The sequence below is a fragment of the Grampus griseus genome (assembly GCF_964374135.1).
Source record: "Grampus griseus genome assembly, chromosome: 3".
NCBI classification, from domain to species: Eukaryota; Metazoa; Chordata; class Mammalia; order Artiodactyla; family Delphinidae; genus Grampus; species Grampus griseus.
In genome coordinates, this window is record NC_139019.1 from 108,088,946 (window position 1) to 108,116,771 (window position 27,826).

Here is a 27,826-nt window from a genome sequence, read left to right on the forward strand (position 1 = left end):
TTATGCAGTTATCTATGGACATTTCTGCACATTTTTTCATTGGGTTGTTTGTTTTTTTCATATTGAGCTGCATGAGCTTTTTGTATATTTTGGAGATTAATCCCTTATCGGTTACTTCATTTGCAAATATTTTCTCCCATTCTGTGGGTTGTCTTTTTGTTTTGTTTATGGTTTCCTTTGCTGTGTAAAAGCTTTTAAGTTTAATTAGGTCCCATTTGTTTGTTTTTATTTTCATTACTCTAGGAGACAGGTCAAAAAAGATCTTGCTGTGGTTTATGTCAGAGAGTATTCTGTGTATTTTTTTCTCTTAACTGGTTCATGTTATCCGGCCTTACATTTAGGTCTTTAATCTACTTCAAATTTAGTTTTTTATTTTTTGCGGTACACGGGCCTCTCACTGTTGTGGCCTCTCCCGTTGCGGAGCACAGGCTCCGGACGCACAGGCTCAGCGGCCATGGCTCACGGGCCTAGCTGCTCCGTGGCACGTGGGATCTTCCTGGACCGGGGCATGAACCCGTGTCCCCTGCATCGGCAGGCAGACTCTCAACCACTGCGCCACCAGGGAAGCCCCGAGTTTATTTTTGTGTCCGGTATTAGGGAGTGTTGTAATTTCATTCTTTTACATGTAGCTGTCCAGTTTTCCCAGTACCACTTATTGAAGAGACTGTCTTTTCTCCATTGTATATTCTTGCCTCCTTTGTCATAGATTAGGTGACCCTAGGTGCTTGGGTTTATTTCTGGAGTTTCTATCCTGTTCTACTGATCTATATATTTGTCTTTGTACTGGTACCATACTGTTTTGATTTGTGTAGCTTTGTAGTATAGTCTGATGTCAGGGAGCCTGATTCGTCCAGCGCTGTTTTTCTTTCTCAAGATTGCTTTGGCTATTTGGGGTCTTTTGTGTTTCCATACAAATTGTAAAAATTTTTGTTCCAATTCTTTGATGAAATTAGGCAGTGCATATTTTGAACTTGAAATACTGTGTCAGAGTTCATTGCAAAAAATAAACACTGCTTGCCAAAAATCCTGACCCTGTGGGTTGTGCTTATTCACGTTAAAGGAAAATGTTGCTATAGAACTTGTTAGTTCTCATTGTCAACCAGCTAGACTCGGTATGTTTTCCTGTCAGAAATGATCTTTCTTCTTTTTCGGGTTTTTCTTTTTCTTTTTTTGTGGCTGCGTTGGGCCATTGTTGCTGCGCGTGGGCTTTCTCTAGCTGTGGGGGGGGGTGGCTACTCTTTTTGTGGTGCGTGGGCTTCTCGTGACTTCTCTTGTTGCAGAGCATAGGCTTTAGTAGTTTTGGTGCACAGGCTCAGTAGTTGTGGCGCACGGATGTAGTTGCTCTGAGGCATGTGGGATCTTCCCGGACCAGGGATCAAACCCATATCCCCCGCATTGGTAGGCGGATTCTTAATCACCGCACCACCAGGGAAGTCCCTTCTTTTTCAATTCTAAAATGACAGCATCTGCATTGAACAACCATTGGACTAACTACTTTCACTTCTGAATTCAAACATTAATTGGTTCATTAGGTAAGGAGTCTTGCCATGAGTTAGTTTCAGTATTTCGTGCTTTGCTTACATGAGACTCCTCCTCATCCTCCCAGTTATCCCTTTGGTGCACTGGAGATTTCTTGAAGCAAAGTACCTTACTAAGCTTTGAGATGAGTTAGAAGTATGACTTTCTTCTATAACATATAAGAGCTATTGTGAAAGGGAAGGTAGAAAAAGGGAATGAATGATGCCCATCAGTTTTAGAAAAGAGTACAGGAGGAAGTTGGAGATCTGGAATTTGATTTCCTGAAACTGTCCAGACCCAGGTACCTGCTGCAAAATATCAAACCTTACACTGGTTTGAAGACCCTTGAGTTAGGGGAACAGCATATCTTCTGCTTTAATTGGTATTGTGCATTAATCCTTCTAAGTAAATTATCTCATTTACTTTTAAATTTTGCCTTGAAAGCTTTGTTTGACAGATTTATAACTGACCTTTTTGATGAAATAGAGTGGTTTTTACAGGAGTCCATGAACCAATGAACATAGTAGTCAGAACCTCTTGGAAGTGATTATTAAAATAGAAGAATTAGAAAAAAGGGAAATGATCTTTACCTCACACTTGACACCAAGATAAATATTTGGTTTTCCAGAGTTGAGTATAAAAGAGAAAACCTTAAACACATTAGAAGGAAACATGGATCAATATAAAGACTCTTGGGTGTGGGGAAAGCCTTCATAAGCAGTCCAACACAATTATTTTTTCATTTATAAAGTCTCCAAGGCTTTCCTCGTGGCACAGTGGTTAAGAATCTGCCTGCCAATGTAGGGGACACGGGTTCGAGCTCTGGTGCAGGAAGATCCGACATGCCGCGGAGCAACTAAGCCCGTGCGCCACAACTACTGAAGCCTGCTCGCCTAAAGCCCGTGCTCTGCAACAAGCCAAGCCAACCGCAATGGGAAGCCCGCGCACCGCAACGAAGAGTAGTCCCTGCTCACCGCAACTAGAGAAAGCCCACGCACAGCAATGAAGACCCAACACAGCCAAAAATAAATAAATAAATTAAAAAAAATAAAAGAAGTCTCCAAATTATTGTTATATACCTGTGTTTTAAAAAAATGTGAAGTATTATCTTTTTCAGTAATCCAATTTTGAAATGCATGTAAGATTAACATTTACATCTAAGTTATCTTGCAGTTTCTTTTTTTTAACAGGTTTTAACATTTTTTAAGATTATTTTTTTAGGTATCTATCTGTGTATCTGTGTATCTGTCTACCTATGCCGGGTCTTATTTGTGGCACGCAGGATCTTCGTTGCTGTGTGTGGGATCTTTAGTTGTGGCATGTTTTAGTTGTGGCATGTTTTAGTTACGGCACGCAAACCCTTAGTTGGGACATGTGGGATCTAGTTCCCTGACCAGGGATTGAACCTGGGTGCCCTGCATTGGGAGTGCAGAGTCTTAGCCACTGGACCACCAGGGAAGTCCCATCTTGCAGTTTCATATATCATCTTTTCCCTTCTGCTCTTCAGCACAAAGAACCCTACAAAGTGCTCTTGTAATAAATATGACCTAGTACCCATGAACCTTCCTAATGATTCCTTTGCTAAGTTTAGGGGTTATTTGGCTTTTGGTCGCAGACATGGTTGGTTGTACTTGTGCAGAAATGGGTAGAATTAAAGTTGTTAGGAAATCAGTCTGCCATGTTCTCTTGGAACAAACTATTGACTACCAAGCTTCTTTAAAATGGAGATCTTCATACTGAATAATAATAATATGTATACTTAAAAATTTGAATGTTGAATAGTTGAACACATAGAGATTTTTATAGTACAAGTTGCAGACTTGACAGATTTTTTTTTAAAGTATTTACTTATTTTTTGGGCTGTATTGGGTCTCAGTTGCGGCACGCAGGATCTTTCGTTGCTGTGTGCGGGCTCCTTGTTGTGGCATGCGGGCTTCTCTGTAGTTGTGGTGTGGGCTCCAGAGCATGTGGGCTCTGTAGTTGCGGTACGTGGGCTCCAGAGTACGTGGGCTCTGTAGTTGCGGCATGCGGGCTTAGTTGCCCTGCGGTACATGGAATCCCAGTTCCCTGACCAGGGATTGAACCCACGTCTCCCACATCGGAAGGCAGATCCTTAACCACTGGACCACCAGGGAAGTCCCCAGACTTGTCAGATTTTAATAATCTAAAAATGAGTAAGAACCTATTTTCCTTTTGTTCTTATTTTTCTTTAAAGTATTCCCCCCTGCCCATCCCCAATGAACAATTTGTCAGTGACTGTTTTACTTCTGGCCCTAGTGTGCCAGGGCCCAATTGAAATGCAGAGTGATTTCTCTGCAAGAGAATGACACAATTTACCACATCTTAATTCCTTATGAAGGTAGTTGGGACAAATGAAACATGTACTTTCTCAAGATAAGTTGAAATTTCAGCCCTCTCTGTATTTATCAGAAATAATACCATACTGAGTCACACTCTCATGACTGAAAAAGCACAGCTGGTAGGAGAAGTTGCATGTTAATGATGTTGTTAGTGTAGGAGGGCCACTACATATAAGGAAGCAGAGACTCAGTTAAGTACCTGCTCTTTGGGTTAATATTCAGAAGGACCAGGAAACATTATCCTTGGTCAAATAGGCTAAATTAAATTGAGACACTGGAGGGTTCACAGGGTATATCAAATCTGGATCAAACTAAAATGTAACAGTCTCATTTGACACAATATAGAAAATTAATACAAAATAAAAAGGACAAATTACTGATCAGTTTGAGAACTATGGCTTATGTTGCCTTGAAGGGAAGATGTATTATACTTTTTAGTTATGTATATTTTTCTTTTGTGGGATTAAATAAAGGCATTGAGTTATTCAATAAATACTTAACTGCTCTCACTATGTGCCAGCACTCAGGTATTAGGCGTTTGGCTGCAAACGAAAACAAAAATCTGTCTCTTCATAAAACCCTATGTTCTTACTGGTGAAGAAAAATAATAAGTGAGTAATGTATATACAGAATGCCAAAAAAATTTAAAGCACTGTGAGGAAAAATAAAGCATGGGAGCAAGATGGGGACTGCCAGGCTAGGGAACAGGGTATTGCAGTTTTAAATAGGATGGCAAAGAAAGGACTCAATGAAAAGACAATAAAAAGCCATTACAGCATCATTTGTGATAAAGATAAATACTGGCAGCAACCCAGATATCCATCTCTATGAGATTGGTTGAATATATTATGCATCTATATAGTGAAATGCTGTACAATAATAAGTCCTACATATACAGAATGATCTCCAAAAATTAGTGAAGTGATAGAAACAAGGTGCAGAATGATACACAGAATATGTTACCATTGATGTCTATCACATACATGATATATTTTCCTAAATGCATGGAATCTCAGTGGAAAGATATATAAAAAAACTGTTAATAATGGTTGTCTTTGGAGTGAAGGGTGATTTGTGGACAGGGAGTGAGGATGAAACTTTATATCTCATTTTACTATGTGTTACGACGTCAGAATAAGTAAGTAAGATGTAAAATAAGAACATGGAAAATTGTCAAATTAGAAAATGATGGAAAAGCACATACATTCATAAAACCTAGTGGCCTAGATAGCTGTCTAGCCTAGGTAGTGAATAAATGGGATAGTTAATAGAAACATGGACTCACTTCTGATGAGCTGGAGACCTTGTTGACAGTAACTGTTCCAGAGCAAGGCCAAAATCCTGTTTTGTTTGCGTAGTGGGTTGTAGTGATCATGACTGTAACATTTAGATTTGTCTGACTTTTTTCACTCTTCTAATCAAATGGAAGCTGTATTCATTTCGTAGGGCTTCTACAATGAAGTACCCCAGAAACTTGCCTCATAGTTCTGGAGGCTAGAAGTCCAAAATCAGGGTGTCATCAGGGCCATGTTCCTCCTGAAACCTGTAGCAGAATCCTTCCTTGCCTCTCCCTAGGTTCTGGTGGTTTGCTGGCAATCCTTGGCATTCCTAGGCTTGCAGGTGCATAATCCAATCTCTGATTTGTCATCACGTGGTTTTCTCTGTTTGTCTCTCTGTCTTCTTCACAATGCCAGCTTCTCATAACGACACTGATCATATTGGATTTAGAGGCCCACCCTACTCCAGTATGACCTCATTTTAACTAATATCTGCAACAACCCTATTTCCAAATAAGGTCACATTCAGATGTCCTGGGGGGTTAGGACTTCAACATATCTTTTTTTGAGGGGTGGGAGAGAGAATGGGACACAGTTCAACCCATAACAGGCTTTCCAGTTTAAATTGCTTCCCTATTACAGCCTTTCATATATGTAGAAGTGTTTTGGAAAGTTGTATAGAAAGATACAAGTTTAGTTTATTTTTAAAAACTCTTACTATAAAAGTTTTTCTTATGGGGAGAAAAAACCATCCCACCTCCCTGAATAAAATCATACTGAAGAGTGCAACATATTTATTAAAGCTGATGTTTTAGTGAAAATAATTTTTTTTCTCTCTAAATATTGTGAAAGGAGAGTATGGGCATTGTAAGTAGAAATGAGTTAAACATGATAGTGAGTTACTAATTTAGACATTTTATGTGCTTTTTAAAAAATAAGAATACCTTATATTCTCTTTTTGCATTTTTATTCTCACTCCTGAGGAAATAGCTTCCTTTCCAGATCAGTTTAACCTCAAGGTACAGCAGAGAGGACAAAGTCTTCTATTTTTCACCCCATTCTTCTCAGTAGTTTTTCTTCTTGTACTCATAGCCATTACAATTCTGTGAAACATTAGGAAACTTAAATCTTTAAAATTCTCCCTTGCCTTTCCCTTTTCCTCATGTATAAATCAGAAACCAAATATTTATTAGTCTTCAAAGTCGTTTTAAAAGTTATTATATCCTAAACTTTTTCGTTGCAGCGCGCAGGCTTCTCTTTAGTTGTGGCATGTGGGTTTTCTCTTCTCTAGTTGTGGCGCACGGGTTTTCTCTTCTCTAGTTGTGGTGCACAGGCTCCAGGGCACGTGGACTCTGTAGTTGAGGCACGTGGGCTCTGTAGTTGGTGGCACTTGAGCTCTCTAGTTGAGGTGCGCGAGCTCAGTAGTTGTGGCATGTGGGCTTAGTTGCCCTGTGGCATGTGGGATCTTAGTTCCCTGACCAGGGATTGAACCCACATCCCCTGCATTGTAAGGCGGATTCTTTACCACTGGACCATCAGGGAAGTCCCTGTATACGTATTTTAAAATGTCCTCTGACTTGCTGAGAAAATTACTCTCATAATGTTATATCACATTTTAAACCCATTCCCCTTCTGATGTTCACACTCCTGATGGCTTACTCTGTGCCAGACCATGTTTCAAGCATTTTACATGTATTAACCTAATTTAAACCTCAAAATAGCCTTATGAATTATACCCATTTTACAGTTTAGGAAAGTGAAGCATGGTGAATAAGTTGCCTAAAGTCAACACATCTAACAAGTGGCAGAGCCAGTATTCAAACTTTGACAGTTTGATTCCAGGGCCTGTTTTCTTTCTTGCTTTCTTGCTTGCTTGCTTGCTTGCTTGCTTCCTTCCTTCACTTAACCTAAGTGAATGGTCATATGCATTTGTTTACAGTGTACTTACGGAGGAAATAAATGGCAGTGATTTATTGCAGTGCTAATAGGCATTATAGTGATAGTTATGAGATTTGGGGCAAATTTCTTTACCTTTCTGAGTCTGTAAAATGAGGGCATTGAACTAGATTTCTTACAGATCTTTTTCCCTGTTAGATGTATATTTCTTTGGGAAGAAAAAGGAATTGGCATTTGACATTAAATGAGCAAGGAAATGGGACATGTATTTAGCACATTTTCCTTTCAAAATCAGAGTAATTTTATAGGGTCAAGGAATGATGATGTAAGCCACTATCCATTGTGGAAAAGTGGAAAGTAAACAAAAATGTTACTGTAAGACTTAGGACTTTAGCTTCTTGTAGTTTGATCAGCTTAAACTGCAGACTTTCGAATTGCAGTGAATTTGGGCATTTAAGAATAGATTTTATTTTTAAGTTCATAAGATGATCTGAGGATTGGAAGAAATCATAAACTTGAACTAAAGCAACTGTCTGTGGGACTTTTTTTTTTAAGCGTTTAAAACTTAATTTAATTTAATTTATTTTATTGTGTTTGGGAATTTTGAATCACTGTCTTAATATCTCAGCCTCTGATGATAGGTATCCCAAGGCAGGACATTCCACCTTTAGGCAGCAGTGCCTCAGATAGAACATATATCCCCTACTCATTCACTCTAGTTCTGCCATTTGGGATGATGCAGAACTAATATGATTTTTCTCTGTGACAGCCGTTAAAGGTATTGAAAGGTAGCACTGTTAACTCATTTCTTTGAAAATTCAGCCTTTTTTCCATAGCAATACAGTGGAACTGAGACTGGTTAACTTGGAGAATAGAAATCTCTGGGTGGAGATGGGAGTATGCAGTTTTGATGCTGTCTGAAATTTAATGGTTAAGTTCAGCTCAGGAAGTAATGCATTTTGTGTATCCACTCATCTGTTGGTGGACAGTTAATTTGTTTCTAGTTTTTGGCTCTTACAAATAAAGCTGCTTTTGTGGACATAAACTTTCATTTTTCTTAGGTAAACACCTAGGAATGGAATGGCTGGGTTGTAGGGTAAGTGAACAAGTGTTCTATAGAAAAAGAATTGATTTTTGAGTATTGATTTTTGTATCCTGCAACCTTCCTAAACTCACTCATTAGTTTTGGTCATCTTTCAGTTTTCTTAATTACATTTTCGGATTAAGCATAATGTCCTAGTTCATTGTCAGCTTAGATGTGAAGAAATGTGTAAGCTTACAAAATGTAATGCATCACTTTGATATGTGGCATCCCCAGTGTTTTCTCTTTATGAAATACTAGTATTCCTTCTAATATGGAACTTTGAAATTTCAAACTGTCATTATTTAAATAGTTGAATTTATAGGCAGTTTCAGGAAAGTAATTCTGAGGGAGGAATTGCTGTTTATTTTTATGGTTTTTATGGGATTCTAAGAATCAGTTCACATTATATATTTAAAGAATCAACCACTTTGGTGATGTTTTTGGGAGGATGAGGGAGCGTGTATGATAAGGACTTAGAGGTTTCAGCACAAACTGCATGGATCCCAGTCCAGTTTACTGAAATGAGGAAGACTGAGAAAGCAGTGCATTTGGGATCATCATTTCAGCCTTGACATGTTGGGTTTTAGGCCTGTTGTTTGTTGGCTTTGTTAAGTGCTTATAAGTTTATTCGAAGGACCGTAAATGAAGAAATATATCTTAGGTTAAAAATAGGCCTAAGATCATACAACTAGTTATTTGCAGAATTAGATCTCAAACCTAGGGCCCTCTGACTCCAAAGCCAGTGTGGTTATTCCTATGCTATATTATATCCATAAGGCAGAAAAACAGGCTTGGCTTTGACAATAATAAATGTTTCCCATGAGCTATTATAAATATATAGCAGAGTTTGCAAGCTTAGATGCAGTCTTCTAATTTATAACTAGATAAAGAGCTGTAGGCAGCTCTCCTTTAACACGCTGTGCAGACCAGTCCTGTGTGCTGCCACCAAACATAAATGTGTGTTGGATTTTGCTTGGTGCATTAAGAGTTGCACCTGGTAGGGGCTTCCCTGGTGGCGCAGTGGTTGAGAGTCCACCTGCCGATGCAGGGGACACGGGTTTGTGCCCGGGTCCAGGAAGATCCCACATGTCGCGGAGCAGCTAGGCCCGTGAACCATGGCCGCTGAGCCTGCACTTCCGGAGCCTGTGCTCTGCAACGGGAGAGGCCCGCGTACGGGGGGGGGGGAAGAGTTGCACCTGGTATACTGTGGACACAACAATAAATTTACATGCTGGGAAAAGGGTGGTAACTGTGTAATAAGCACATTACAACCTTTGGAATGCAGGTTGCTTAGTTTGAACATGGGGCTTGGTGACTCTGGTGTTTAAGCTCAGTTTTCATGTGGATCAGTTAATTATAGGTGGGTGGGGGAGGAAGGAATTGCTCCCTGCAGCATTTTGCCTCCTAATTGCATGCTTTCATTTGCAGATAGGGCCAGTTGTGAGTGTGTGGATTTTTGAGTAAAACCTCGAACCCAAATGAGAAGAAACCTTCAAGAAACAACTTATACTGACAGTGAGTTTACAGTCATCTGTATGCATATTATGGAATGTTCTCAACCCAGAGATAGCTCTCTTGACAAGGAGTGAGTGGTGAGTCTGACTATCCCCACTGGTAATTAACCTAAATCCTTCTCTTAAAGAGAAGACAACTCCTGCATGCTTAGCATTTACCGACTGTTGAATAGTAAGTTAATTTTTGTGTTAACAGAAGATGACTCCAGCACAGTTTAAGAGAATTCTTTATCCCTAAAAGTGTGTTTAATGTGTGATTGCAGTTTGACTTTCTTCAGTTAGACACATCCCTTCCTTTGCCTATGTGTTTCTATCTTTTTTTTTCCCCCAGTCGAAATAATACCACCCTCCAAGGCCTGTCTTCCTTGATATATTCAGCCATCACTAAAGTGATGGTCATGATAGTTAATAGCATCCATGCTAATCTTGGTTATGGTAGGTCTCATTGCCATTGGAAGTGATTGTTTTAGGAATGGGCATGAGATCCAGTTTTGGCCAATGGGAAATAAAAGGAAAGTCTGCAAGAGGCTCTTGGGAGAAGTTTTCTTGCTTTTGAGAAAGAAGAAAAGAGATTGTCCTTCCTGTAGAGCTTGTTTTATCTGGATGTGACATCTGGAACTGCTATAGCTATCTTGCCTGAAGGTGATTCCCTTACTTAAAGGTGGGCAGAGGGAAGAGAATTCCAGAGAAGTAGAACTGGAGCCACGTTCACTATTCCTAGAACCACCTTCACTGTAGATTCCTTATTATGTGAGATAATAAATTTTCTTATTGTTTGGGCAGTTTTGCCTTTAGATTTTCTGTTACTTGTTGTGGATATCATCCCAGTTCACTTGATCCTCCTCTTTCTGATTACCCACTGGCATTTGTACTTCATTCTCTTCTGAGCTGTCCAGTAATGTTTGTGTATATTGCCTTTGTAGCACATTATAAACTTTGTGATGTCAAGGGCTATGTTTATATCCCTGCTATGTCTACTAGTTCTGTCTTCTTAAAAAGCCATCATTGCACATTTGCTGAATTAAATTATTTGAACAGTAGAGGATTTGAAAAATCAATTCATAGATTTGAAAAATTATAGAGATTCTTTTAATGCACATTCCTTTCTTTGACCACACTGCTTTCCTCTAGGATTATGAATGAAGTTTGGCTTTTGATTTAAGATGACTTGTGTGTAACACACTTTCAATTGGTTGGTTCTACGATTTGCTATTTGTTTTTATTCAACTTTACCATGAAAATCAGCTCCTCTCCTGTATATTTGAGTATTGGCTTTTAATCTCATAGATTTTGTTGTCTTCTCTGTTATAAAAATGGAATCATTTACCTTCTATTTTTTGTGCTAGTTACAGGAATGAGGGACATGATAGTAGAAACATAATAATTGAGAAATAATTTGTATTTGGCTTTGGAATGCACGCTGTCAAAAAGACTCCCTAAAGTGTGCATCTCTGTTTTGTTCTTAGGACCTAGTTTTGTGTAGGTTTGTGTAGGGGAGAGAGGGTTGGTGATGAATCTAATGTCTTTGAGGAGTCTTGAGTGGCAGGATGGATTATTTAGTTGATTCTATTTTAAAAGCTCTGTAACACCACCCTTCCCCACCCCCCCCAACTCAAGATATCCATGTACTTGTCCATCTTTTCTTTAGATTCTGCTATTATAATCTTGAAAAAGTGGGATAAGAACCTTGTTTTCTTCCTGAAAATTTATAATGTTGCTTTCAGTTTTGTTAAGGAATATCATAAACCTTTATTGTAATCTGGTAATACATTCTGAATCCTTCAAAATGACTTATATTCAGGGAAGAATTTACTTTTTTATTTTTTCGTGTTGGGTTGTGATTAAATGGGGGGAATAACTTTTTAAGAAGATAGGGAAAGTTGTATGATGTGCTTGATCCATTAGTTTTAATTCAATAATGCCGTTATTTAGTATACTTATTAAGAAGTTCAAATCACCAAGGTCAGCTTTAATGTATTTTATTTCATGTATATTATGAAGAGTTTGTAGGAATGAAGCATGTGTCTTAACCTAAGGCAGACATGGCAGGCATATGATCTAAGCCAAATCAATCAGAATGATCTTAGGACATATACTAGAAATGCCAGGATAAAGGTACTTTTTTTTCCTGCTGAATTTCAACCTGGCAGCCATCTTCCGACCATGAAAGGAAAGTCAGTTGAGTAAGAAGCCAACAGGGAAGGAGTAGAGCAGAGCAAAACACACACCCTGATCACCTCTTGAGATGCTGGATCACGTCTTCCCTGAATATAGTATACCTGGACTTTTCAGTTACCTGAGCCAGTAAATTCCAAAACATCACAACTGATACATCCTTATCATCACCCATTCTATACCATGTAATGATAACTGAAGGGACTTGCTAAGACTAGAATTGTGAATTAGGCAAGTATGTCTCTGATACAGGTGTGCAAGGTGACAGATGATGCAGTCCTTTCATTGATTTATTTAAGGTTCAGGTATTAAGTACAAGAGTTAAGGTGGTAAACAAATACGTAGTCTGTGCCATCACTAATGGAGCTTAATGTTGACTGGAAGAGGCTAACAGTACGTGAACAACCCTCCTAATGAATAGGTTCGTATTAACTGAGGTTTGGTTCTAGAAGAAAAGGAGTATCTGTCATCTATACTGATTTGACTCTTTGGTGGAGATGCCTACTGAACCCTTGGCACCCTGGAACTGTAAAACAAATAGTTGTGCGGAACCTGGGTTCTGGCTTTTTTTAGAAGTAGTATAAGTTATTATTGTTTTTTCCGTAAGAAGCCATTAGAAAGGTACAGGACCACAATTCCTTGTTCCAAATCTTAGGGCCAGATATATTTTGGAATTTCACCCTTCTCTGGATTTCAGAAAGGTTTACATGGTATATGTATGCTTAACGTAATACCTCTCTTAGGGAAGGGACAAGAGGCTTTCTATTATTAATAATGCAAATAAAAATGCCTTATATTAGTTCAATTACTAAATGGCAGGTTCTGTATACTGCTCAGCATCATCTTAACTGTTTAATAAATTATATTCATTTTTACACCTGAGAAAATTAAAGACATTAGGTGACTTTATCAAGGTTTATACAGCTAGGAAGTAGTAGAATTGTGATTTCAACCCATATCTGTTTGAATCTGATGTCAGTGCCCTTAACCACTGCTCTGCTGCCTCTTCATTATGCTCTTACAGCTTAAACTCCTGTTTATTGCTAACATTAGGAAGGTTATTTCTTTCTGTTAAGTTTAATCAGTTAATTAAATTCACTTAGTATTTCTTATAGTCTTGCATTTGATTCACTTAACTTTTCTGGGAATGCAGTCCTTATTTGTAACTAAACGTAATTTTGCTTTATCCTTTCCAGATTTTATACCTTGTATTGGTTCACTTACCAGCTGCATTGGCTAGTGCTTGTAGAACATTGTGATTACAATGAGCATCTTGTCTTGTTCATAATTTAATGCCTCTAATGTTTCACAAAATGCTTACATAATTGGAGTGGGTATAATGTTTTACCACTGAGCATGAAGCCAACCTTTTGGTTTTCCTTAAAATCAAATGTAAAAGAGATTAGCACTTCCCTGGTGACGCACTGGTTAAGAATCTGCCTGCCAGTGCACAGGAACAGGTTCGATCCCTAGTCCGGGAAGATCCGACATGTTGCAGAGCAACTAAGCCCATGCGCCAGAACTACTGAGCCTGCGCTCTAAAGCCCGTGAGCCACAGCTACTGAGCCCTCATGACACAACTACTGAATCCCACACGCTCTAGGGCCCGCGTGCTGCAACTACCGAGCCTGTGTGCGGCAACTACTGAGCCTGTGTGCGGCAACTACTGAAGGCTGTGCACCGCAACTACCTAGAGCAAGCCACCACAATTAGAAGCCCACGCACCACAACGAAGAGTAGCCTCCACATGCCACAACTAGAGGAAGCCCGCACGCAGCAACGACCCAACGCAGCCAAAAAAAACAAAAGGCAAGCTCACTAAAAAAAAATAAAAGAGATCAATTTACTTGTTTTATTAAGAATTTTTTAAAATTCTGTTTTAACATGTGAGGACCAGATTTTAAAGTGTTAATTGTTGCCAAGTCATAACTGCTCAAAATTAAAAATCATTTAATTAGTTCTATCTACTTATACTGTATTACAATTAAAAAAAATTTATTTATTTATTGGCTGCGTTGGGTCTTAGTTGTGGCACGCAGGATCTTCGTTGAGGTGTGCAGGCTTCTCTTTAGTTGTGGTGTGCGGGCTCCAGAGCACATGGGCTCTGTAGCTGTGGCACGCAGGCTCTCTAGTTGTGGCGCTTGGGCTTAGTTTCCCCACAGCATGTGGGATCTTAGTTCCCCGAGCAGGGATCGAACTGGTATCCCCTGCATTGCAAGATGGATTCTTAACCACTGGACCACCAGGGAAGTCCCTGTATTTCAATTTTAATCTCTGGTAGTCTTTAAACTTCTTACATCTTTGGTAAATTCATTTTTTTTTTCTTTTTTTTTTTTTTGCGGTACGCGGGCCTCTCACTGTTGTGGCCTCTCCCGTTGCGGAGTACAGGCTCTGGATGCGCAGGCTCAGCGGCCATGGCTCACGGGCCCAGCCGCTCCGCGGCATGCGTGATCTTCCCAGACCGGGGCACGAACCCATGTCGCCTGCATTGGCAGGCGGATTCTCAACCACTGCGCCACCAGGGAAGCCCTAAATTCATTTTTATACATTTAAAAATATGTTTATTTTACTTTATAATTTGCTGACGTATATTTGTATACTATTTTTTAAATGTTTAATTTATGTGGGCGTAGCATATAATAGGAGCTCAATGAATATATGTTGAATAAGTTAATTTTTATGATTATATGATTAGTGAGGCATCTTGATAGCATTTGTTTTGACTAGTGATAGGAAAATGTTATATCAATTTTATGGAGGGAAAAAAACCCAGAAAATATATGTTCAGAATTAAAAAGTTGTAGTTTCCTGATTTTTTGTTCATGTGGCTGATTTCTAATCCTACCATTTTCATTCTGATTTGATAGCATCTTGCTGTAGGTACCAGCCTACTTAAAACTGTCAGGTGGGTTTAGGTATTAAACACATACACACACACACACACACACACACACACACACACACACACAAACACACTCACGAGGAATAATTTGTTCATCAGATGTGAAAGAAAGAGGAAATGTGCACATTATAGAAAATTATTAAACTGCAGAGGTTGAATGGGATATTCATTTAAACGATGACCCTGAATGGCTCTGAGTTTCTCCTATTCTAACTTGTAAATATTGATAAAGAAGGAGCTTGGGTGATTTTGAGGGATTAGATTAATAGCATTAACTCTTCAGTTTTGGCAATAGGATCCAAAAAATTTGTCTTTATCGATAGTTAGAAAATATTGTTGCAAGTCTGATTAATTTTTTTAGTGTAAGGGAATGGAACTTGTTATTAAATCTCCAGTTTTTTGGTTGCTGGTGGCCTTAATGTTGGGCCATTTAGCAGCTAGTATGGTATAATAAGTCTTGCCACAGCAGCTGGAATTTATTGTAGCTGTTGCTCTGTGTCCTTACTATAAAGGCCATGATTTCCATGAGGAAATTATAAAATCAGCCCTCCTTTGGTTTTGATTAAGAAGTATTTTCTGGCAGCATGGGAAAATGCACTATTTGTTTTGTGCTTTATGAACAGAAGACATCCTTTTATAAAAGAAGCCATTTCTTCTTTGAAAAGAAGTCATATGCAGGATGCCTATTTTCATTTATTATTACTGTCTGTTAATATCTGTGAATGCCTTTAGTACACATGTTCGCTGAAAAATGCTTATAGGAAATGATATTAAATTAAATGAAATGTGTTGATCTTAAGGTAGATATAGACATTTTCTGTCCAAGACCATATTCCTGTGGTTCTCTATTTCTGTAGTTCTCTTAAAAAACGGTTGATGTAAAAAAAAAAAGTTGATCTGTAAACCTCACTAAAAAAGTTCAGTGCTGTCTATATTGTCATTGGGTTTTAATGCCCGATAGGCAAGAGTAAATACTACTTCTTAAATATCGACCAACACTTTCATGCCTAATTATTTAACATCCTTAGACATTCTAACTTAAAGTTACTTTTCTCTGATTCCTGCAAATACTTCAAGCAGTTAACAAGGCAGATTACCAGTAGAGCAAACAAATCTTTCTAAAACTTCAATAATTCTTAAAAGTTTAATAAATTAAACTTATAAATTTAGTATATTAAATTTTCTTGTCTTTCAAGTATCTTAGTAGATAGAGCATAGAGTATCATAATGTTATTATAAATATATTAAATAACACATAAGTATTAATACTGATTGATTTCTATACTTTCCCAGAATTAAGAGATTTATCCACCTAAATGGAAACAATTACTGTTTTAGGCCAGTTAAGGTAATTTGGTTAAAAACTGTAACTGTGGTGCTGATATGAGTAAAGCTATTTGGGTCAAAAACTATAGAGTAAGAATGGGTTTCTAGGCAAAGAAATTTGAGACTGGTAGAGGCCTAGGTCCATAGTGCGCCTGCCAAGACTGAGCTGGCCATTGCTAGGATGAGTGCTTTTCTTAGGCTACAGTTCATTTCTTGCAGCTGGGACTTACTCAAACTCGTAGGTTTTAATTTTATGCAACTCAGTATATTTACCTGAAATGGTGGGGTTTTTTTTAATGCTCCACTTCAGGGAAGGAAGATAGTTTTTTTTCCCTTTAAACTTCTGGAGTTAGGGAAGCTTTTTAGGATTGATAATACAGATATTCTAGTGCATTGTTAGTGGGAGTGTAAATGTATACATTCTCTTAGAAGAAGATTTGAAAAATATCTGTCAAAACTTAAAATGCCTACCCAAAATTAAAATGTATAAACGCTTTGATCCATCAGTTTCACTTCTTGGAATTTATCCTACAGATAAATCCTGCTTCATCATATCCCACATTTGTGAATTTATAAGATTATTCCTTGTAGCATGTTGGTAGTAGTAAAAGATTACAAGCAACCCAACTTCCCACTTATTGGTGATGAGTTATATCCATATGATAAAATACAGCCTTTCAAATTGAGGGAGGTAGTTTTTAAAAAGTTACTGATAGTGCCTGATTTCCAAGGTAAAGTGTTAATAAGTGAAAAAGCAAGGTGCCAAGTCATGTATGTGGTCACGTGAAAATATTTAAAAAAAAATACATACTTACATTCTCGTATATTATTAGAATTCCTGTGAAAGGCTATACCAGAAGCTAATATTGGTGTGTGTGTCTTTGGAGGAGAATTGGGTGGCTAGGGATAATGATGACAAGAAGATTTACTTGTTGTGATTTACTGTTGTTTCTTTTGAGTTTTACACCATGGTGGTATTATTACCTACCTATCTGAGCAAAACAAACAAATAAAAAACCCAAATTAATATGTGGTACTTGGTTTAAAAAAAAACAAAAACAGATTCATTCTGTTTATCATCTTTACTAACTCATGGAATCTCTAAGGATGAGACCTCTAATTACATTAAAAATTTTTTTTATTGTAGTAAACATGTAACATAAAATTTGCCATCTTAACCAGTTTTAAGTATGTAGTTCAGTAGTGCTAAGTATATTCACATTGTTGTGAAACAGATCTCTGTAACTTTTTCATCTTGCAAAACTGAAAACTCTATACCCATTAAACAACAACTCCCTTTTTTCTCCTATTGCCAGCCGCTGGTAACTACCATTCTACTTTGTTTTCTGTAAATTTGACTACTTTAGGTTGGGACTCCACGCTTTCACTGCTGAGGGCCGGGGTTCAATTCCTGGTCTGAGAACTATAAGATCCTGCAAACCACGTGGTGTGGCCCAAAAAAAAAAAAAAAAAAAAAAAGACTGACTACTTTACACCTCTTATAAGTGGAATCATACAGTATATGTCTTTCTGTGACAAGTTTATTTTACCTAGCATAATGTCCTCAAGGTTCATCCATGTTAATAGCATGTGATAGGATTTCCTTCCTTTTAGAGACTCCATCGTGTATATATATATACCACAATAATACTACTTTGTGTATATCACATTTTGTTTATCTGCTCATTGGCTCATGGACATTTGGCTTGATCTACCTCTCGGCTTATGAGATTAGTGCTGCTACCAACGTGGGTGTACAAATATTCTTCCAGACCCTGTCTTCAGTTCTACTGGATATATGGCCAGAAGTGGGAGTGCTAGATCATATGATAGAATTATTTTTAAATTTTTGAAGAACCTCCATGTTGTTTACCATAGGTGTTGCACCATTTTACAGTTTTACCAACAGTGCACAAGGGTTCCAGTTTCTTCACATCCTCATCAACATTGTTACTGTCTGTTTTATTTTTTTGATAGTAGCTATGATAACAGATGTGAGGTGATCTCAATCGACATTTTTATCAAGCTTTATAATCATTATAATGTACTTCTTGTATACTTAAAAAAGTTTATCTGGTACATTTAACTTAATTATTTCAGTTCAATCATTAAAAATGCAACAAGTGGTCACTTTTTAGAACTATTTATCTGTATGATTTGTTGCTATAACTTCAGGTGTGTGTTGTATGAGATCCTCAAGGGTTAGTATCCTTCACTCTGCCTCACCTATTTTTTTCTTCTATTTAACCATGAATGAATCACCCAGGGAACAGACTAGGCTATACTTAGTTAACCCCAGTGAATTTTACTAACTTTAATTCTTTTCTCTAACATAGTTAAAATTTGAAGATTCTGCACGTTACAAGAATTCCAGTGGTGTATCAGCATTAAAAATATTATATGTTTTAATAAAAAAGAAACTTGTCATTTTTACTTTACAACAGACTATTTGACCACTCTTTATTCTTTTAATTGAAAGTAGTTTTACCTTCATGATCTTGACAGTTTTGTGTTAACTTTTCTCATAAGATGAATTCAGTCATAGAGTACAGTCAAGCAATGTTTAAGCAGGGGATTTTATCCAGAGAACGAAAGTACATGAGCTTCTAGTAAGAAACGGAAAAGGAGTGTAAACTGTCCTTCAGTTTTTTTCTCCTTTTACAAGAAAATTTTAGAGGCATGAGTAGTTGTACAACAAAATTAATAGCTTGTAAAGTATTTTACATTTTGAGTAAATTATCTTGCAGTTTTTTTCTTAACTTGAAATTTCTGAAATTATCACATAAGTGTGTATTCTGTCTTGCAAATGTTTATTCTTTAGAAGTATTTGGTAGTAGTGTTTAGAAGTGTTATTACTCTCATTGTATGAGTGTCCGCCTATGATTACATCATATGCACTAGAAGTCATTTTGAAATAATTACATCATATGTATTAGAAGTCATTCTAAAATAATTTTTGCTAGACATTACGGTGGTTATCATGCAGTTTTACTCCTTTATGACTTGTTATTTGAGTATTTAAGATGGAGCTGCTGCATTTATTATATGTGGTGTGTGAGTTGATGAAGAAGGGTTCTGACTGGTGGTGTGCCTGGGGAAGGGTGGGGGTATAATCCTTATTGTGAGTTTTGAGAAAAGATAATGAAATCCTTTATGTCCCTTTCCATAGACCTGCATTTCAAAGACTTACATTTTAATAAGAATTGGTTGTGCAGCTGCAACCCTGGCAACAGGGCCTGGGAGAGAAGAATTGGGGCAGCCTTCCAGAAATCAAGGCAGACAGTGGTCTCATGTGGAGCTGAGCTAATGAAAATGATAAAAATATAAAGCACTTAGTAGAAATAAGACCAGTACTTTCTTTGGCATAGTGGATGCTGAAATTTTCCATACCATATTTCATTATTTATAAAGTCCGAAAGCTGCCATAAGCTGCTCACTCAGTAAAGAGTAGCTACATTATATTTTCCTTTAGTATAAAAATACCGTAAATACTCTTGGAAGCTAACGTTTCTGTAAATTATATCTAAAATATAATTGTTGTTGGCTATTTCTTGATGAAGTCTAGACTTAACAAAAACACAAGCTACCGAGTTTGTCAGATTTTTAAAAACAAACTTTTAAGTTTTAATAATTAAAAAATTAAATGCTCATAGTAGTTTTAGTGTAAATTTCTCACGTTGGTTGGATTTTTTTAGATCCCCTCAAATCATAAAATTTGTTAAACATACTCTCGTTTCAACACTATGTCAGTGGCTATATAATAATAATATTAAACCATTAATTATTACTTGGTTGTTAGATATTTAGGTTGTGTCTGGGGTTTTCCCTCTTACCATAATAAGTATTGCAGTAAAACATTTTTGCGCATATAGGTATTTTGTTTTCTTCTGGATTACTCAGGATTACTTTTGATTTCCAAAAGTGATACTACTGCATTACATGTAAAAATTTTGAAAACTTTCTAAAAGTACTATCAATTTACACACTATTCTTAATATTTCTAGGAATGAGGTTTTTTTCTTATATGTTTCACTCTTGGAACACTTAAATCTTGATTTCTTCCCTCTGTTATTCTGGGAATTTTATTCTCATTATTTCTTAATATGTTTATTTTTTCTTGAAATGTTTTATTTTTTCCCCTCTTCTTTTTATACTATTTCCATTTGATTCTTTTCCACAGTTTCTTGTTGTGAGTTTGTAGTACTAATATCTCCCCTTGGTCCCTAGGTGTTCATTCTTGGATCATCTAATTCACTAATTCTGTATCAGATGGCGTGGGTTGTTTGATGTGTTGCCTGTCTTTTATAGTAGTTTTGTGCTCCATATGTTTCTTTATTTTAGCTAGTGAGCTAATGATTCTTTGAGAGGGGGTATTAATCCACTTAGTCTAATAATGTGAATTAGGGAATGGCCAACAGCCAGATCTTAGTTTGTGTTGGTCCAGGTGAGTTTAAGAGAGGGAGGGCTTGAGTCTCAGGTCAGACAGCTCCCTGGCACTGAATTGCTGTTATGTTCTTCTGTTGCCTTCTACTGCATCAGGCAGCTTCTGATCAGGGTTTGTTTTTTGAAACTCTTAGAAATAAGTAATACTAATTTTAAGAGGTAGTTTCCTTGTATTATAATTTACCACCAACTCTGTAGGTTTATTTTGAGGGGAGAAGGACTGGGAAGAGTAAATAACCACAGGGTAGTCAGTTTGTACCTGTTTTCATGAACTTTCCCCTCCCAGGCCTTTTGTGCTGTCCTGATTTTATCCTGCTGACAAAGATCTGAGCTGTTCTGCTAATTTCTGATAAAGGGGCAGTCAAGGGAAAGATAAGGGCAGACTAAGAAAAGCATTTAGGCAATCTGTCTTTTGACTCCTGCTGCCCTTTGCTCCTGAATGAAGGTTACCAATGTCTATTCACACAAATTCAGTGCAGATTTATCCCCATCAGTTTTTGTTTGTTTCTTTTTGTTGTTCCTGGAATCCAGACTTACTTCTTTTTTCTTCAGGGCTTTATTTTGGAGGATGGGACCAGTAGCCCATGATAGTTTATCACTTGATAGGAATTAGATGACCTCATTTGAGCCAATAGAGGTACACAAAGATTTTCATTAAAACACATGAAAATCTTTAATCGAAAAGTGTATACATACAAATTATGTGAAAACAAATTACCTAAAACCTTAGTGGTTTAAAATGACAACTATTTTATTAAATCTCTCAATTTTTTTTTTTTTTTTTTTTGCTGTACGCGGGCCTCCCACTGTTGTGGCCTCTCCCGTTGTGGAGCACAGGCTCCGGATGCGCAGGCTAAGCGGCCATGGCTCACGGGCCCAGCCGCTACGCTGCATGTGGGATCTTCCCGGACCCGGGCACAAACTCATGTCCCCTGCATCGGCAGGCGGACTCTCAACCACTGCGCCACCAGGGAAGCCCTAAATCTCTCAATTTTGAGGATCAGGAATTTGAGCAGGTCTTGGCAAGTCTTCTCTTATATGAGGCATCGACAAAGATCATTGGTTAGTCTTAGCTAGCAGGTGGTCTGGACTGGAGAATCCTAGGCAGCTTTATTCGCATGTCTGTCACTCTGGTTAAGAAGGCTGGAAGGCCATGCTCAGCTGGGACTGTTAACCTGTGTGCCTATACTTGTGGTCTTTCCAGCATGGCAGTCTTGGGTAGTTGGACTTCTGAGCACAGGATACAGGGTTATTTTTCTTTTTTTTCTTTTTTTTTGGCGGTACGCGGGCCTCTCACTGTTGTGGCCTCTCCCGTTGCGGAGCACAGGCTCCGGACACGCAGGCTCAGCGGCTATGGCTCACGGGCCCAGCCGCTCCGCGGCATGTGGGATTTTCCCAGACCGGGGCACAAACTCGTGTTCCCTGCATCGGCAGGCAGACTCTCAACCACTGCGCCACCTGGGAAGCCCCAGTACAGGGTTTTTTGTCACCTCATCAGTTCCAGATCATGACTTCAGCTTCATTCTTTTGGTTAAAGAAGTCATCAAAGGCCGTCTGAATTTAAGGTAGAGGGTTTCTTTCTCATTTGGAGGAATAACAAAGAATTTGTGGCCATCTTTACTAGACCACGTAAGGTTATTAGAATTTTGTGCTGCTGATTGTTGCTTTTAGGAGTATTATCATTAGAGGCTTGGCTCAGGAAATCTTGCCCTTATCTTCTCCCATCTCAAGGGGATTTTCTAGACTAGAGGAAATCACATACTTCTTTTTCAATTCATTCTTATAATGCTCTTACCTAGAGCAGTGGTTCTTGTATACCCCAATCTCCAGGAGTATTTGACACATCATTTTGACAGGAGACACTTCTGGTGGTCACAACTGGTGGGGAGGGATGCTACTGGCATTTACTTGATAGCGGCTAGAGATGTTGCTAAATATCCTACAGTGCACAGGACAGTATCCGTCCCCCCCCGCCCCCCGCCCCCCCAAAAATTACCTGGCCCAAAAAGGCAGTAGTGTGGAGGTAGAGAAACCAACCCTTCCTTACAGTAATCCTGCAATGTTGGTATAATCCTTATAAGAGAAAACTTTAATTCAGAAAGGTTATAGACTAATGCCACTTAGCTAATAAATGGTAGAATCTTGTTTTAATTCATTTTTTTCTTTCTTTTTTATTTTTGCAAATACTGGGACAAGTTACCATGTTAAGTGCTATAAGAGTATAATAATTTGGTTGGAGTCTGCCTTGATGGAGCTTACAAGAATCAGTATGTCATAAATAATTGTAATTTAAGGTAGCATTGAACTAGACCTTAAAAAAAGAATATAGGGAAAATGGTCTGCCATTAAGTTATTAATATGTCTGAGCTGTGGTTTCTTTATTTCCAAAGTAAGGATAATGCTTACCTCTTTGGATTGTAGAAATCAGATAGTATTTGTCAAAGTATGTAGAGTAATATGTGACTAGTGCTCAATTTTTTTTTTCCCTTATCAGGGGTTTACAATTTAGTTGAACCTTTCTTTATAATTTAGGGAAATTTTCTGTCATCACTGATTTTTTTTTTATATAAAACAAAAATAGACTGGAAAAATCCAAAATATTGAATTTCTCATGTGACCTGCTATGATTTCAGTTTATGCACCAGAAATAGTCCATGTTCTTTTATTTTTTAAAGAATTGAAGTATAGTTGATTGACGATCTTTTTTTTTGGCTGAGCCGCACAGCTTGTGGGATCTTAGTTCCCTGACGAGGGATTAAACCTGGGCCATGGCAGTGAAAGCCCGGAATCGTATCCACTAGGGCACCAGGGAACTCCCTCTTAATTAACAATATTAGTTTCAGGTGTACAAAATAGTGATTTTTTTTTTTTATAGCTTATACTTCATTTAAAGTTATTACGAAATAAAGTTGTATTTCCCTGTGCTGTACAGTATATCCTTGTTGCTTGTCTAGTTCACGTTCTTTGTTGAGTGGTTAGTATTTTCTGTTTCTGTTAGTATTTTCATCATCATAACATCATTATTAAAATTTTCCATTATTACAAGCTTTCCTTTGAATATGAAAATGAAGATCTTGTTTTAAACCGTATTTAAAAACTTTTTTCCGGGCTTCTCTGGTGGCGCGGTGGTTGAGAGTCCGCCTGCCGATGCAGGGGACACGGGTTCGTGCCCCGGTCCGGGAAGATCCCACATGCCGCGGAGCGGCTGGGCCCGTGAGCCATGGCCGCTGAGCCTGTGCGTCCGGAGCCTGTGCTCCGCAACGGGAGAGGCCACAACAGTGAAAGGCCCGCGTACCGCAAAACAAAAAACAAAACAAAACAAAACAAAAACCCAAAAAAACCCAAAACTTTTTCCCCCATTATTGTTTAAGGTTGTTATTTTATAAGGTGATTCAGAAAGGTTTGAATATTTAAAAAATCTGTTATTTAGTTACCTACATTATACCTAAACAAGTAGTCACATTTGTATTAAGGAACAACCATAGTTATTTCTGTAATGCTCGGTAGGTACCTCCTGTGTAATACAGCACATGGCTATCTTATGGTCTGATTCATCTCAGGCGTTTTGTAGGTGGCACACAATCTTGGATGGTTGAAATGGTAACCAGGTTGAATGCCTTAAGTTCCTCAAGTCTGTAAGGAATATGTGGTCCCAACTCTAGTTTTCTTTTTACATATCCCCGCTAAAAATAGTGTGGTATAATAATTGTGATTTGAGTGGCTACTATTTCAGAGGCAGTCCAAATTTTGGACCATAATGGCCTGTCTAGCATGGTGATGGGTATTCATTAAAGAGCGTCTGGACTGTGTGATAGAAGTGAGGCAGAGCCCCAGCCCGTTGGAAGATGAAGTTGTGGAGACTTACACAGTTGTAGGAAAAAATGTTCCATCAGAATGTCCAAATAGGAGATTTTTGTCACTGTATTTCTCTCTGTAAAGAATTATTGAAAACCCAATGTGTGATACAGCACAAAAATTCTAACTTTTTGGTGAATTCCTCATATGTTCAGTTGCATTCTATTTGCTTTCATTGCCACATATGCAGGCATTCTGGTGATTCACTTTTCCTCTTAAATAGAGCTTAGTCTTCTCATTGAACCTTGAGCAACCTACAGTTATCATCTATATAACTAAGATTTTTGTTTGTTTGTTTGTTTTTGCGGTACGTGGGCCTCTCACTGCGGTGGCCTTTCCCGTTGCGGAGCCCAGTCTCCTGACGCGCAGGCTCAGCGGCCATGGCTCACGGGCGCAGCCACTCCGTGGCATGTGGGATCTTCCCGGACCAGGGCACGAACCCGTGTCCCCTGCATCGGCAGGCGGACTCTCAACCACTGCGCCACCAGGGAAGCCCTTGAGATTTTTTTTTATCTTATCTGATTCCATCAGGGGCTGAAACATACGGGAATAGTAAGATTTCTACATCAAGACCTTAGTGAATATGCCCCAACTGTGGACTACTTGGATACCTAGCTCTCCTTGTCAGAGTCCTGGGACTTAACTGAATGAAATCCGAAAGTGAATTACCTCTTGAAGTAGAAGGTGACCCTGCATTTTGGTGCTTATTACATATTTATATTTAGCCTAGTTAGTGAGTAATAATTTTTTTAAAGTGTTCAGTTTTGTTTGAACCACTCTCTCGATCATTGTCATATTCACAAGGGCTAGTACATAGGGATTGCTCAACAATATCTGTCAAATACATGCATGTGTACAATTGACCCTTGAACATCATGGGTTTGAATAGCTTGGGTCCACTTATATGTGGATATTTTTTCCCAGTAAATATGTCCTACACGATCCATGGTTGACTGAATCTGTAAATGTGGAACTATGTATACAGAGGGCTGACTCTAAGGTTATACCTGGATATTCTACCATAGGAAGGATCTCAACCCCCTAACCCGCTGCACTGTTCAGTGGTCAGCTGTATATAATACATGTATCCATGTATGGTGAAATCCTGCATTCAGATATATGCTGAAGTTTGTTTCTGTTACCCAGTTAAGAGGTGGCATCAGAAAGGATTATTGATTTCCTGATTTAATTTGAGGAAAGAAATACCAAAAAGGAAGCTAAATGTATGTGTACTTTTTAATTTCCTAACTGATACACTGCACTTAAAGTTTAATATAGCAATAGAAGACTCTTTTTCAATAGCTAAGACACAAGTATTATATATTTTCTTTGTGTTGTGTTGTCCCCAAGTTGAACTTATTTGTTACCTTTGAGATTAGCATACTATAAGATAAGCTATTTTAAAACATTCCTATATTGATGTTTACATGTAAATTGTTAACACTTTTTATAGAAATACATTAAATTTCATTCTGGAGCTGGAAGATAAAAGATGATAGAGAAGTATTTTTTCCTTACATTATTTTCTCTAAGCAACCAAAAAAGCTATTTAAACCACCAACTGGAATCCCACGTAGATATATTTTTAACTTTTTCTTCAACAGTTGTCACAGCACTAACTGGTCCATAGTCAAGTCTGTGAATGCTTTCAAGGCCTTTCAAGTCTTTTTTATATAATCTGGATACTCTGTATTGGTTCATTTAAATTCTAAGTCAATTTTTAAAATTTTAGTTAAAAATGCATCTTATTCTTTAAAAGTTTACGTGTGGGCTAAGCAAGGAGAATTGCAGATTTATTTAAATAAGTTTTTCAGGATATTTTGAAGATCATTTAAAATATGAAACTACCTTATTTTATTCTATTTTTTAATTTTTAAATAGATCTTTGTTGGAGTATAATTACTTCACGATACCATGTTAGTTTCTGTTGCACAACAAAGCGAATCAGCCATATGCATACGTACGTCCCCATATCCCCTCCCTCTTGAGCCTCCCACCCCTCCTCCCTATCCCACCCCTCTAGGTCATCGCAAAGCACTGAACCGATCTCCCTTTGCTATGCCGCTGCTTCCCACCAGCCAACTATTTTACATTCAGTAGTGTATATATGTCGGATGTTACTCTCGCTTCTCCCCAGCTTCGCCCTCCCACCCCATTTCATCAAGTCCATTCTCTATGTCTACCTCTTTATCTCTGCCCTGCAGGTAGGTTCGTCAGTACCATTTGTTTTCGTTTTTTTTTTTACATTCCATATATATGCATTAGCATACGGTATTTTTTTTTCTTTTACTGACTTACTTCACTCTGTATGACAGACTCTAGGTCCGTCTACCTCACTACAAATAACTCAGTTTCGTTTCTTATTATGGCTGAGTAATATTCCATTGTATATATGTGCCACATCTTCTTTATCCATTCATCTGTCGATGGACATTTAGGTTAGTTCCATGTCCTGGCTATTGTAAATAGTGCTGCAGTGAACATTGTAGTGCATGTCTCCTTTTGAATTATGGTTTGCTCAGGGTATATGCCCAGTAGTGGGATTGCTGGGTCATATGGTAGTTCTATTTTTAGTTTTTTAAGGAACCTCCATACTGTTTTCCATAGTGGTTGTATCAATTTACATTCCCACCAGCAGTGCTGGAGGGTTCCCTTTTCGCCACTCGCTCTCTAGCATTTATTGTTTCTAGCTTTTTTGATAATGGCCATTCTGAGTGGTGTGAGGGGATACCTCATTGTGGTTTTGATTTGCATTTAGTGATGTTGAGCATCTTTTCATGTGCCTCTTGGCCATCTGTATGTCTTCCTTGGTGAAATGTCTATTTAGGTCTTCTGCCCATTTTTTAACTGGATTGTTTGTTTTTTTGATATTGAGCTCCATGAGCTGTTTGTATATTTTAGAGATTAATCCTTTGTCTGTTGTTTCATTTGCAAGTATTTTTTCCCATTCTGAGGCTTGTCTTTTTGTCTTGTTTATGGTTTCCTTTGCTGTCAAAAGCTTTAAAGTTTAAGTCCCATTTGTTTATTTTTGTTTTTATTTCTGTTACTCTAGGAGGTGGGTCAAAAAAGAGCTTGCTGTGGTTTATGTCAAGGAGTGCTTTTCCTATGTTTTCCTCTAAAAGTTTTATAGTGTCTGGTCTTACATTTAAGTCTTTAATCCATTTGGAGTTTACTTTTGTGTATGGTGTTAGGGAGTGTTGTAATTTCATTCTTTCACATATAGCTGTCCAGTTTTCCCAGCAGCACTTATTGGAGAGGCTGTCTTTCTCCATTGTATGTTCTTGCCTCCTTTGTCGCACATTAGGTGCCCGTATGTGTGTCGGTTTATCTCTCTGCATTGTATCCTGAACCATTGATTTATATTTCTTTTTTTGTGCCAGTACGATACTGTCTTGATTACTGTAGCTTTGTGGTGAAATAGTTTGAAGTCAGGGAGGCTGATTCCTCCAACTCCATTTTTCTTTCTCAAGATTGTT

At 38.0% G+C, this 27,826-nt stretch overlaps 1 protein-coding gene across 5 annotated transcripts in view; it reads left to right on the top strand.

The window, feature by feature from the left end:
* Positions 1-27,826, top strand: part of CDC42SE2 (CDC42 small effector 2) — a 111,915-nt gene that overhangs the window by 25,325 nt on the left and 58,764 nt on the right. For 2 of the 5 annotated variants that reach the window (XM_082651799.1, XM_082651798.1), the window contains one exon: positions 9,564-9,727. The exons of 1 other annotated variant lie outside the window; for it this stretch is intronic. The gene's annotated coding sequence lies outside the window, so the exon portion shown is untranslated. The remainder of the gene's footprint in view (positions 1-9,563; positions 9,728-27,826) is intronic. 2 more of the 5 variants (XM_082651800.1, XM_082651801.1) reach the window with 1 other exon arrangement.